This window comes from Loxodonta africana, chromosome 3 (assembly GCF_030014295.1).
Source record: "Loxodonta africana isolate mLoxAfr1 chromosome 3, mLoxAfr1.hap2, whole genome shotgun sequence".
Lineage (NCBI taxonomy): Eukaryota > Metazoa > Chordata > Mammalia > Proboscidea > Elephantidae > Loxodonta > Loxodonta africana.
Window position 1 is genome coordinate 80,251,632 of NC_087344.1, and position 15,064 is coordinate 80,266,695.

Sequence of the window (15,064 nt, forward strand, 5' to 3'; positions counted from 1 at the left end):
TGGTATAAAAGAGATTTCATTCAAAGCTTTGTTGAATTAACTGGGGCTTCTTTTTTTTTTTCTTTTCCTTTAAATAAGGACTTGTTTTTAGAAGCTTTCTTTCTCCAACAAAGAGCACAATAGATTCCAAGTCATCTACAGCCCTCATCACAGCTTGTCACAAACACCTGGCACATCTTTTCAGCCCAGAGGGTGAAAACACACACACACACTCACTCACTAACTTCAGGGACACAACCTCAGCCAGATGTACCAGTAGCCTTTGCTGACAAACTTCTTTCCACTATAGAGTTACTTCCTGGAAGAACACACAAAAATAGCCTTTGAATTGACAATTTATCTTTAGTTGCAGCTGATGTTACGCGAAAGTACCATTGTTACCAACTATTAACCTAAAAAAACTTAGAATTACTTTCTTTTTCTTTTCTTTTTTAACATCAAGAAAATATATTTTTCCTTCTTTTGCTAATCAACATGAAGAATGATTTATTGATAAAGCAGATTTCAGACCTGGGAATTGGGGTAATATGTTGCCTAGTTCTACCAAAAGAAAACTTCATAATGTTGGCTGGCCAACACTTACTTGGTTCTTCAAAAAGCAATGACAAACAATAGAGAGAGTTTAGGCATTGATAGAATATACAAAGATACCCATCGTTTGGGGTTGCACATAACAAAGAAATATCTTAAATACTTTTCAAAATAGTCTTCTAGACAAGACACAAGGGCATGCTTTAGGAGAACCATAGGAATGTAATCTGGAGGGGAAAAGGCATATTAGAACTACTCATTTCCTTTAAAATCACTGAGCAAAACAAAGCAGCATTCAACTTCTTATACTGACTTTACACAATTTATATATAATAGCTTCACTTGGATCCAAGAAACAAGATGGGACTCTCACTCCACTTATTTTGAAAAATAATTACCTGGACACCCAGGTAATCCAGTCCAGTCTGGCAGGTTTATTTGGGAGGAGTCTCTGCTACTTAGAAGAGAACCAATTTAATGCTTATTCAGATGGCCCTGGTGTCAATTTGCGGGGGCAAGTTGGGGAAAGATACACTCTTTCCCCAGATACAGCCTCTGTTAAAGCAATCATAAATTTCACCAGCTCTTTTGTCTCTCTCTCTCTGGAGGTATGTGTGCATAATTTGCATAATAATTTTACTCAAATGGGTCTCAATTCCACCTCATTGCTGCAAGAAGACAGGGGACTTTGTCTGCATGGAAAATTAGATCAAATTCATGGAAGTTTTCAGAAGTCTGTCAGATGCGTTTCCACGAATATTTACATATAGTCTCAAACCCTAAGGGCAGTTTAAGATGGAGCCACATGGAAGACCAACACAAATGTCACTATGGGTATAAGTCAACTTGTTAGAGCCACATATTAAGTGATGATGGTAGAAGTTGGCGAGTCGGACTTTTTTGTTGCTCTTCAAGGTGAGGGTCACTTGGACCATGGTGGGCCCAGACCTTTGGGGTAACCATAGGGGATGGGCCTTTATTTTCCTAAAATAAAACAATGCTTAGACTGGTTTCCAGCTGAGAAATTCCTCCAAAGTGGTGCTTAACATCACAACAGACATTCATGCTTCCAAGCTTTCTTATGCATGTTGTTGTTGTGTGACATTGTGTCAATTCCAAATCATAGCAACCCTATAGGACAGAGTAGAAATGCCCCATACAGTTTCTAAGGCTGTAATCTTTATGGGAGCAGATCACCAGGTCTTTTCTCCCATGGAGTGGCTGGTGGATTAAAACCACCAACATTTTCGTTAGCAGCCATGCCCTTAACCATTGTACCACGAGGGCTTCTTTTCTCAGGTATCAAAAATCCAGTGACTCGAATAGTGAAACGCTTTTTGCCTTTTTTCAAATCAAAGAAATAAACATGGAAAGTTGAATTATTTTTGTTTTAAATTTGTTTTATGTTATGCTCAAAGAAGTAATACGGATCAGAGATCAGAAATATATAAAAATATATATATACAATGAAAGTTCTTGCTCCCAGGCTCCTGCACCTATTTGCCTCATTCCTCTCACCCCAAGTAATTACTTTTATTAATTTCTGGTGTATCATCTAGAGTTTCTTTATGCAAATACAAGCAATATGAATATATATTCTTATTTTTCCCTTTATTAGGCATAAGGTGAACTTATAGGATAACATACTACATAAACTGTTTTGTACCTTTTTTTTTTACTTACTAATTAACATGTCTTGGAAAGCTTTTATTTGATCAGTATATAGTCTTATAGAGTTTCCGCAACCATTTTTACAGCTGCATAAAACTCCATTGTATGGCTACCTCAAAATTTATTTAATCAATCCTTTGATGATGAACACTAGTGCTGTATACAATCTTCTACCATTACATATAATACTGCAATGAATAACCGTGAACATTTTGCACTGCAGGAAAATCTGTAGGATAAAGTCTTAATACTATATAGACGATTATATATAGAAATATTTATAGATATGTTTGTATGTGTATACATGGCTTAGTATACACATATATATTTCCTTGCTCTGTCAGATTAGAGACCCTAGAAGCGAGGACACTCCAGTAGCAATGACCACACCTAGCACCCACATCTTGTTTTGTAACACAATTCTCCAATAAAAGAAGCCAGGAGTCCTTGGAGAAATGGCTAATTCTAGGATTGAGGCGGGAAAAATGCAAGCTGAGCCTGGAGCATCTTATAGTGCCAGAAAGTAAATAAAACAAACTCACAATGATGTGGTACATCACAGGGACACAGGAGCTAGTGGAAAAAGCTCCTAACAGCCAAAGCTAGAATGATTTTTAGCAAAAAAAATAAATAATGCTTTATTGGATTATAACTCAAAGTATCCCCACACATCTGTCAATTCATCATACTGTGGTGACTTGGTGTTGCTGTGATGCTAGAAACTATGCCACCAAATACCAACAGAGTCATCTATGGTGGACAGGTTTCAGGTGAGCTTCCAGACTAAGACAGATTAGGAAGAAGGATCTGGCAGTCTATTTCTAAAAAAAAAATTAGCCAGTGAAAACCTTATAAATAACAGTGGAACATTATCTGATATACTGCTGGAGGATAAGCCCCTCAGGTTGGAAAGCACTCAAAATACGACTGAAGAAGAGATGTCTTCTCAAAGTTGACCTTAATGACACGGGTGGAGTCAAGCTTTTGGGACCTTCATTTCCTAATGTGACACAACTCAAAATGTGGAGAAACTGCTGCAAAAATGCATTAATAATAGAAACATGGAATGTATGAAGTATGAATCCAAGAAAACTGGAACTCATCAAAAATGATATGGAACACATAAGCATTGACATCCTAGGCATTAGTGAGCTGAGATGGACTGGTATTGGCCATTTTGAATCAAACATTCATATGGTCTACTATGCCAGAAATGACAACTAGAAGAGGAATGGCATTGCATTCATCATCAAAAAATAACACTTCAAGATCTATCCCCACATGCCTACAAGGAAGAGCAGTTAAAATGATTATTATTCAAATTTATGCACCAAGCTCTAAGGCCAAAGATGAAACAATTGAAGATTTTTACCAACTTCTGCAGTCTGAAATTGATCAAACATGCAATCAAGATACATTGATAATGACTGGTGATTGGAATGCAGAAGTAGGAAACAAAGAAGAGGCATCGTAAGCTGGAAAATATAGCCTTGGTGATAGAAACAATGCTGGAGATGGCATGATAAAATTTTGGGAAAGACCAACGACTTCTTCATTGTGAATACCTTTTTCAACAACATAAACAGCAACTATACACGTGGACCAGAAGGAATACACAGGAATCAAATTGACTATATTTATGGTAAGAGACGATGGAGCTCAATATCATCAATCAGAAAAAGGCCAGGACTGACTATGGAACAGACCATCAATTACTCCTATACAAGTTCAAGTTGAAACTGAAGAAAATTAGAACAAGTCCATGAAAGCCAAAGTACAATCTTGAGTATATCCCACCTGAATTTAGAGACTACTTCAAGAAAAGATTTGACACATTAAACACTAATGACCAAAAACCAGACAAGCTGTGGAATAACATCAAGGACATCATACCTGAAGACAGCAAGAGGCATTAAAAAGACAGGAAAAAAAGAAAAGACCAAAATGGACGTCAGAAGAGACTCTGAAACTTGCTCTTGAATGTTGAGTAGCTAAAGCAAATGGAAGAAATGATGACGTAAAAGAGCTGAACAGAAGATTTCAAAGGGTAGCTTGAGAAGACAAAGTAAAGTATTATAATAACATGTACAGAGACTTGGAGTTAGAAAATCAAAAGCAAAGAACACTCTCAGCATTTCTCAAACTAAAAGAACTGAAGAAAAAATTCAAGTCTCATGTTGCAATATTGAAGGATTGTACAGGAAAAATATTAAACAACTCAGGAAGCATCAAAAGAGATGGAAGGGCACAGACCACCTGCTCAGACATAACCAAATAAAACAAAAAAGCAGGCAAAACAAACAAATCTACAATCAATAAATGAAGAAAACAACTATCGAATATCCTGAAGACAGCAGACAATATCAAAACACATTTTTAAAAAGGGACAGGATGGTTACAGTAGGTGTCCAAAATAAAAAAACAGGTGACTTCCAGTAGAAGAAAAGACACTAGGACTACCTGATAGGGAATTCAAATCTCTAATATTCAGAGCTCTCCAAGAGTTGAAGCAAAAAGCAGACAAAAATGAGGAAAAAATACATAAATTCCTGGAGAAGAGAGAAACTCAAGGAAAATACAGATCGAAAAATGGAAGAATTCAGGAAAATAATACAGGAACAAAGTGTCAAAATAAATTAACAACTAGAAATCATACAAAAACAACAATTAGAAATCCAAAAGATGAACAACAAGATTTCAGAAACGGACAGTGTTACAGACGGTCTGAGGAGCAGGTTTAAAACAATGGAAGACAGGATAAACAAAATTGAAGAAAAATACTTGAATACCACTTTGCTTGAGGGAAAACCAGAAAAAAGAACAAAGAAAAATGAAGAAACCGCAAGAATGATGTGGGATGCAATCAAAAGCAAAAATTTGTGAGTGATCAGAGTTCCAGAACGGAGGGAAAAATGGAAAACACAGAGAGGATCATTGAAGAATTGCTGACAGAAAACAACCCTAATACCATGAAAGATGAAAAGCTGACCATCCAAGAAGCTCAAAGAGCCCCATATAGGATAGACGCCAAAAGAAAATCACCAAGGCATATCATAATCACACTCACTAAAACCAAAGACAAAGAAAAAGTCCTGAGAGCAGCTCAAGAAAAATGAAAAGTCACATACAGAGGGGAAACAATAAGACCAAGCTCTGATTACTCAGCAGAATCCATGCAGGCAAGAAGGAAATGGGATGACATATATAAAACCCTGAAAGAAAAGAAATTGCCAACCAAGAATAATATAGCCTGCAAAACTCTCATTCAAATATGATGGTGAAATTAGGACATTTCCACATAAACAGGAATTAAGGTAATATGTAAAAACCAAACCAAATTTACAAGAATTATTAAAGGGAGTCCTTCAGTTTGAGAACAAACAACATTAGACCACAGCCTGAATCTAGGACGCAAGATTGCACCAGCCAGATACCAACCTAGGAAATGAACTCTCAAGGACTACTCTAAACCAAAAGATTTACAACATGGAACCCAAGAGGTTAATCTGTAAATGAGAACAACGTCAGAACAACAAAAGAGGGAATAAACAGCTGTAGGTATAGAACTTTCTAATGGAGTGGAAGGCAAGGTGATACTGAATAATAATAGACTGGTTCAAACCCAGGAAGACAAGGGTAAATTTCAAGGTAACCACAATGAAAGTTAACAAACCTACTCATCAATATAAGGAAGAAAAACATAAAGTCTCAGTAAAAACAAAATCTACAAAAACAAAAAAAATTTTAAAAATCCATAAACAAAAGGAATTCAGCACAATGAATAAGAAGAACAAAGAAAACTTCAGCACCACAAAAAAAAGCACAACAAAATGACAGCAATAAACCCACACCTATCAATAATTACACTATATATATTTTTTATCAATAATTACACTGAGCGTAAATGGCCTAAATGCACCCATAAAGAGAGTGAGAGAATGAATTAAAAAAAACAAGATCTATCAATATGTTGGAAACCCTGGTGGCATAGTGGTTAAGTGCTATGGCTGCTAACCAAAGGGTCGGCAGTTCAAATCCTCCAGGTGCTCTTTGGAAACTCTATGGGGAAGTTCTACTCTGTTCTATAGGGTCGCTATGAGTCGGAATTGACTCGACAGCACTGGGTTATCAATATGCTGTCTACGAGAGGCACACCTTAGGAACAAAGACATAAATTTATTAAAAATCAAAGGATGGAAAAAAAATATATCAAGCAAACTGCTACCAAAAAAGAGAAGGAGTGACAACACTAATCTCAGATAAAATAGAATTTAAAACAAAATCCACCATAAAAGACAAAGAAGGGCACTATATAATGATTAAAGGGATGATCCATCATGAAGACATAACCATAATAAATATCTACTCATCCAATGACAGGGCTCCAAAAATACATAAAACAAACCCCAACAGCACTGAAAAGAGAAGTTGACGATTCCACAATAATAGTAGGAGACTTCAACACACCACTCTCAGTAGAGGACAGGACATCTGGAAATAAACTTAACAAAGATACAGAAGATCACCATGATCAGCCAACTTGACCTCATAGACATATATAGGGCACTCCATCCAACAGCTGCAAAGTACACATTATTTTCGAACAAACATGGAACATTCTCCAGAATAGATGGCCACAAAGCAACCCTCAGCAAAATCCAAAACACTGAGGTAATACAAATTATCCTCTCTGACCACAATACCATCAAAGTAGAAGTTTACAACAGGAAAAGCAAGGAAAAAAAATCAGTTACATGGAAACTGTATAACATTCTGCTTAAAAACTACTGGGTATTAGGAGAAATCAGAGACGGAATTTAAAAATTCCTAGAATCAAACGAGAATGAAAACACATCATACCAAAACCTCTGGAACACAGTAAAGGCAGTGCTCAGAGGTCAATTTATAGCAATAGATGCATACATCAAAAAAGAAGAGACAAAATCAAAACATTAGATACATAACTTGAACAAATAGCAAGAGGAAGCAAAAGAAGCCCAGAGCCACCAGAAGAAAGGAAATAATAAAGATCAAAGCAGAAATAAATGAAATAGAGAATAGAAAAACAATAGAAAGAATCGACGAAACCAAAATTTGGTTCTTTGAAAGGATCAACAAAATGGACAAACCACCCGCCAAAATGACAAAAGAAAAACAGGAGTGCACACAAATAACCCAAATAAGAAATCAAATGAGGGACATTACAACAGATCCAACTCAAATAAAAAGGATCATAACAAAGTATTATTGAAAACTATACTCCAACAAATTTGAAAACATAGAGGAAATGGACAAATTTCTGGAAACACACTACCTACACAAACTAATATGAAATGATGTTGAAAATCTGAATAGACCCATAACAAGAGAAGAGATCGAAAAGGTAATTAAAAAAAAAAAAACTCCTAACAACAACAAAAAAAAATCCCTGGCCTAGATGGCTTTCCTGGAGAATTCTACCAAACATTCAGAGCAGACCTTACACCAGTACTACTCAAAGTATTTCAGAACATAGAAAAGGAAGGGATACTTCCAAATTCATTCTATGAAGCTGGCATAACCCTGATACCAAAACCAGGCAAAGATATCACCAAAAAAAAGAAAATTACAGACGAATGCCGCTCATGAACATAGATGCAAAAATTCTAGCCAATAGAATTCAGCATCATATCAAAAAAAATAATACACCGCAGCCAGGTAAGATTCATACCAGGTATGCAAGGATAATTCGACATTAGAAAATCAATCAATGTAATCCACCACATAAATAAAAGAATCACGTGATCATCTCAATCAATGCAGAAAAGGCACTTGACAAAGTCCAACACCCATTCCTGATTAAAAAAAAAAGGTTCAATAAAATAGGTATAGAAGGGAAATTCCTCAACGTAATAAAGGCATCTCTACAAAACCAACAGCCAGCATCATTCTTAATGGAGAGAGGCTGATAACCTGACCCTTGAGAACAGGAACAAGACAAGGATACCCTTTAACACCACTCCTGTTTAACATTGTGCTGGAAGTCCTAGCTAGAGCAATAAGGCAAGAAATAAAGGGCATCCAAATTGGTAAGGAATGAGTAAAACTGTCCCTATTTGCAGATGATATGATACTATACATAGAAAACCCAAAATATTTCATGAGAAAACTACTGAAACTAATAGAAAAATTCAGCAGAGTAGCAGGATACAAGGTAAACATATAAAAATCAGCTGGATTCCTATACACCAATAAAGAGAACAAGAAAAGGAAATCAGGAAAACAATACCATTTATAATAGCCCCTAAAAAAATAAAATACTCAGGAATAAATCTAACCAGGGATGTAAAAGATCTATACAAAGAAAACTACAAAACGCTACTGCAAGAAACCAAAACAGGAGGTGTGGCCAAGATGGCGGAGTACTCAGACGTTTCAGGTGATCCCTCTTACAACGAAGACCCAAAAAAATAAGTGAAACGATTACATATAGGACAAGTTAGGAGCCCTGAACATCAAAGGCAAAGTGAGGAAATCGGACTGAGTGACGGGAGGAAGAGACAGTACAGAAGCGGTGAGGAGTTGCCGGACATGACTCGGTGGGAATCAGTGCCCCTCACACATAATCCCCTGGAGTGACCATGGTGGGGCTGGTGGTAGCGTTCAGGACATGGATTCCTCAGGGAGAGACAGCAAACCACACAGTCTACTCACACCACCAGAACCAGAGAAGAATAGTGCTCTCGGCAAAAGCTAAGTAACTGTGTATATTTTACTGCAACCCCAGCCCCCAAGTCAGTTGCAGTGACTGTTGATTTCCCTGGAACTGAGACTGATCCTGCTGCATGCCCTGAGCCATTCTTCTGGCCTTGGAGAAAGAATAAATTAACAATTTGGGGAAAAGATAATCTGCCAATTCCAATAAGCTGGGGAGCTCAGGACAGAAGTGGCTCCTGTCCAGGCTCAAACAGTCCATGGACTTTGAATACCTTTCACACCTGCATGGATTTGCGTGGGCCCATTTGAGGAGATTAGACCCTTGCTGGCAGACTGTGTATCTGCTTGAGATCTGACTTCGAATGTTTCAGCTGTGTGGTGGAGAGGTGGGTTTTTGATGTTTGACACCACTCTGCCTATTAAACAGGGTCCTGACCTACCCACATCAGGGACCTGAGGACTGGTGGCTCCACCCACATCACCTAGCCACCCACAACAGGAGTCCAAGGATAAGTGGTGCCTCCCAGTCCTTACAACCAAAAGTATTGAGTGCCCATGGTCTGGCTGCACAGCCCACCCACCTGTGAGCTCTAGGGAACAGGAAAGTGCTTTCCTCAAAGACACTTAGAGGGATGAGTGTCAGCCCCCTGCTGTGTTCACAGTGTGACTCCCATGCTGCAACCTGATACCTGTACCTACACCAATCACCCCTGCCCCTCTATGACTGTAGGATGGAGCCTGTACCACACACTTGATGACAAACTACCTGGACACCTGAGCTGAATCTATACAAGAAAATTGAAAGGACTCCTAGGCTCATATACCTGGTAACAGCTCTAGCCATCTGGTGACAGGACATTAGAGCTTTGAAGGTGCATATAATCAAGCTAGCTCACTCAAACAGCCTATTTGGGCATATCAAAACAAAACAAAGCAAGAAGCTAGGATATGGTAAGCAAACATAAAATAAATTAATACAACGACTTATAGATGGCTCAGAAACAAAATTAATATCAAATCACATAAAGAAGCAGACCATGATCACTTCAATAAGCTCTCAAAACAAAGAATCAGGGGATTTTCCAATTGAAGATATCCTCCTGGAATTACCAGATGAAGAATACAAAAGATTAATATACAGAACTCTTCAAGAGATCAAGAAGGAGATCAGGAAAAACACAGAAAAGCCAAGGAACACACAGATAAAGCAGCTCAATAAATTAAAAACGTTATTCAAGAACATAATGAAAAATTTAATGGGCTGCAAAAATCCACAGGGAGACAACAATCAGAAATTCAGAAGACTAACAATAAAATTACAGAATTAGACAACTCAATAGAAAGTCAGAGGAGCAAAACTGAGGAAATTGAAGGGAGAATCAGTGAGACTGAAGATAAAACACTTGGCACCAATACATTGGGAAAAAAATCAGATAAAACAATTTTAAAAGATGAAGAAACACTAAGAATCACGTGGGTCTCTATCAAGAGAAATAATCTATGAGTGACTGGAGTACCAGAACAGGGAGAGATAAGAGAAAATACAGAGAGAATTGTTGAAGATTTGTTGGCAGAAAACTTCCCTGATATTGTCAAAGATGAGAAGATATCTACCCAAGATGTTCATCGAACTCCACATAAAGCAGATCTCAAAAGAAAGTCACCAAGACATACTGTAATCAAGCTTGCCAAAAGCAAAGATAAAGAGAGAATTTTAAGGGCAGCTAGGGATAAATGAAAAGTCACCTACAAAGGGGAGTCAATAAGAATAATCTCAGACTACTCAGCAGAAACCATGAAGGCAAGAAGGCAAGGGGATGACTTCTATAAAGCTCTGGAGGAAAAAAATTGCCAGCCAAGAATCATATATCCAGCAAAACTGTCTCTCAAATATGAAGGTGGAATTAGTACATTTCCAGATAAACAGAAGCTTAGGGAATTTGTAAAAACCAAACCAAAACTACAAGAAATACTAAACAGAGTTCTCTGGTTAGAAAATCAATAATATCAGATATCAACTCAAAACTACAACACAGAACAGAACAACCAAATATCAACCCAGATAGGGAAATCACAAAAAAAATCAAGATTAAAAAAACACTCAAAACAGGGGAACAGCAATGTCATTATGTAAAACATGACAATATTAAAATAATTAAGAGGGACTAAAAAATGTAGTCATAAACCTTTCATATGGAGAGGAAGTCAAGGTGAAATAAAGAAACAAAAGATTGGTTTAAACTTAGGAAAATAGGCGTAAATATTAAGGTAACCACAAAGAAGACTAACAATCCTACACATCACAATAAAATACAAGAAAAACAAAGACAGCAAAAACAAAATCGACAACTATGAATAAGAGGGAAAGACAATATATAAAGATAAACTACTCAGCACAAAAAAATTAAGTAGAAAAAAGAAACCATCAACAACACACCAAAAAGACATCAGAATGACAGCACTAAACTCATACCTATCCATAATTATGCTCAGTGTAAATGGACTAAATGCACCAATAAAGAGACAGAGTGTGGCAGAATGAATAAAAAAACACAATCCACCACAAAGGACAAGGAAGAACACTATATAATGATTAAAGGGACAATATACCAGGAGAATATAACCATATTATTTACACACCCAATGACAGGGCTTCAAGATACATAAAACAAACTCTAACAGAACTGAAAAGTGAAATACTCCACATTAATAGTAGGAGACTTCAACACACCACTTTTGGTGAACGACAGAACACCCAGAAAAAAGCTCAATAAAGACACAGAAGATCTAAATGCCACAATCAACTAACTTGACCTCATAGACATATACAGAACACTCCACCCAACAGCAGTTAAGTATACTTTCTTTTCCAACGCACATGGAGCATTCTCTAGAATAGACCACATATTAGGTCATAAAGCAAGCCTTAACAGAATCCAAAACATCGAAATATTACAAAGCATCCTCTCTGCCCATAAAGCCATAAAAGTAGAAATCAATAACAGAAAAAGCAAGGGAAAGAAATCAAACACTTGGAAACTGAACAATACCCTGTTCAAAAACAACTGGGTTATAGAAGACATCAAGGATGGAATAAAGAAATTCATAGAATCCAAAGAGAGTGAAAAAACTTCCTATCAGAACCTTTGGGGCACAGCTAAAGCAGTACTCAGAGGTCAATTTATAGCAATAAAATGCACATTTTTTTTTTAAAAAAAAAGGGCCAAAATCAAAGAATTATCTCTACAACTTGAACAAATAGAAAGAGATCAACAAAAGAAACCCTCAGTCACCAGAAGAAAGCAAATAATAAAAATTAGAGCAGAATTAAATGAAATAGAGAATAGAAAAACAATTGAAAGAATTAACAAGACCAAAAGCTGGTTCTCTGAAAAAAATAACAAAATTGATAAACCACTGGCCAAACTGACAAAAGAAAAACAGAAGAGGAAGCAAATAACTGAAATAAGAAATGAGATGGGCAATGTCACAACAGACCCAACTGAAATTAAAAGAATCATATCAGATTACTATTAAAAATTGTACTCTAACAAATTAGAACATCTAGAAGAAATGGATGAATTTCTAGAAACACACTACCTATGTAAACTAACACAAACAGAGGTAAAACAAGTAAATCTCTAACAAAAGAAGAGAATGAAAAGTAATTTTAAAACTCCCAACGAAAAAAATCTCTGGCCCTGACAGTTTCCCTGGAGAGCTCTGCCAAACTTTCAGAGAAGAGTTAACACCACTACTACTAAAGGTATTTCAGAGCATAGAAAAGGATGGAATACTCCCAAACTCAATCTATGAAGCCAGCATAACCCTGATACAAAACCAGGTAAAGATACCAAAAAAAAAATACAGACCTAAACAAAATTCTAGCCAATAGAATTCAAGAACATATTAAAAGAATAATTCACCATGACCAAGTGGGATTCATAACACATATGCACGTATGGTTCAACATTAGAAAAACAATTAATGTAATCCATCTTATAAATAAAAGACAAGAATCACATGATCTTATCAATTGATGCAGAAAATGCAGTCATGATAAAAAAAAAACTCTCAGCAAAATAGGAATAGAAGGAAAATTCCTCAACATAATAAAGAGCATTTATACAAAGCCAACAGCCAACATCATCCTAAATCGAGAGAGTCTAAAAGCATTCCCCTTGAGAATGGGAACGAGACAAGGATGCCCTTTATCACCACTCTTATTCAACATTATGCTGGAGGTCCTAACCAGAGCAATTAGGCTAGATAAAGAAATAAAGGGCATCCAGATTGGTAAAGAAGGTGTAAAAGTATCTCTTTTTGCAGATGACGTGATCTTATACATAGAAAACTACTGGAATTAATAGAAGAGTTCAGCTGAGTATGAGGATACAAGATAAACATATAAAAATCAGTTGGATTCCTCTAAACCAACAAAGAGAACACTGAAGAGGAAATCACCAAATCAATACCATTTACAGTAGCCTCCAAGAAGACAAATTTAAAAAATTAATTTTTTTTTTTTTTTTTTTTAGGAATAAATCTAACCAGAGACATAAAAGACCTATACAAAGAAAACTACAAAACACTACTGCAAGAAACCAAAAGAGACCTACATAAGTGGGAAAACATACCTTGCTCATGGATAGGAAAACTCAACGTTGTAAAAATCTCTCTTCTACCGAAAGCGATCCATAGATACAATGCAATTCTGATCCAAATTCCAACAACGTTTTTTAATGAGTTGGGGAAACAAATCACCAACTTCATATGGAAGGGAAAGAAGCCCCAGATAAGTAAAGCATTACTGAAAAAGAAGAACAAAGTGGGAGGTCTCACACTTCCTGATTTTAGAACCTATTATACCGCCACAGTAGTCAAAACAGCCTGGTACTGGTACAACAACAGATACATAGACCAGTGGAACAGATCTGAGAATCCAGACATGAACCCATCCTCATATGAGCAGCTGATATTTGGCAAAGGCCCAAAGTCCATTAAATAGGGAAAAGACAGTCTCTTTAACAAATGGTGCTGGCATAACTGGATATCCATCTGCAAAAAAATGAAAGAAGGCTTATACCTCACAGCATGCACAAAAACTAACTCAAAATGGATCAAAGACCTAAATATAAAATCTAAAGCAATAAAGATCATGGAAGAAAAAATAGGAACAATGCTAGGAACCCTACCACATGGCATAAACAGTATTTGAAACATTGCTAACAATGCCCAAACACCAGAAGAGAAACTAGATAACTGGGATTGCCTGAAAATCAAACACCTATGCTCATCCAAAGACTGCACCAAAAAAGTAAAAAGATTACCTACTGTCTTAGTCATCTAGTACTGCTATAACAGAAATACCATAAGTGGATGGCTTTAACAAGAAATATTTATTCTCTCACGGTCTGGTAGGTTACAAGTCCAAATTCAGGATGTCAGCTGTAGGGGAAGCCCTTCTCTCTTTGTCTGCTCTGGAGGAAGGTTCTTGTCCTCAATCTTCCCCTGGTCAATGAGCTTCTCAGATGCAGGGACCCCAGGTCCAAAGGATGTGCTCTGCTCCTGGTGCTGCTTTCTTGGTGGTATGAGGTCCCCAACTTCCTGCTTGCTTCCTTTTCCTTTTATCTCTTGTGAGATAAAAGGTGGTACAGGCCACAACCCCAGGGAAACTCCCTTTAACTTGGATCAGGGAGGTGACCTGCGTAAGGGTGGTGTTACAATCCCACCCTAATCCTCTCAACATAAAATTATGATGACAAAATGTAGGACAACCATACAATACTGAGAATCATGGCCTAACCAAGTTGACACACATATTTTGGGGGGGGACATAATTTAATCCATGACATTCCACCCTTTGACCCCCCAAAAATCACATCCTTGCAACATGCAAAACGTATTCATCCCATCATATCATAACAAAAGTCTTAACTCTAAGTCTATAATCCAAAAATTCCTCTTTATCCATGAAATCTAGAATACAAGTTATCTGCTTCCAAGGGCACGTTGACAGAACGGGCACAAGCTAGACATTCCCATTACAAACGGGCGAAACTGGAGGAAAAGAAGGGATAACAGGCACTGAGCAAGTCAGCAAGCCCTCAAAGCTTTGAAAATAATCCTCTACTTTCTGAGACAATTTACACAACAACTCTGCCCT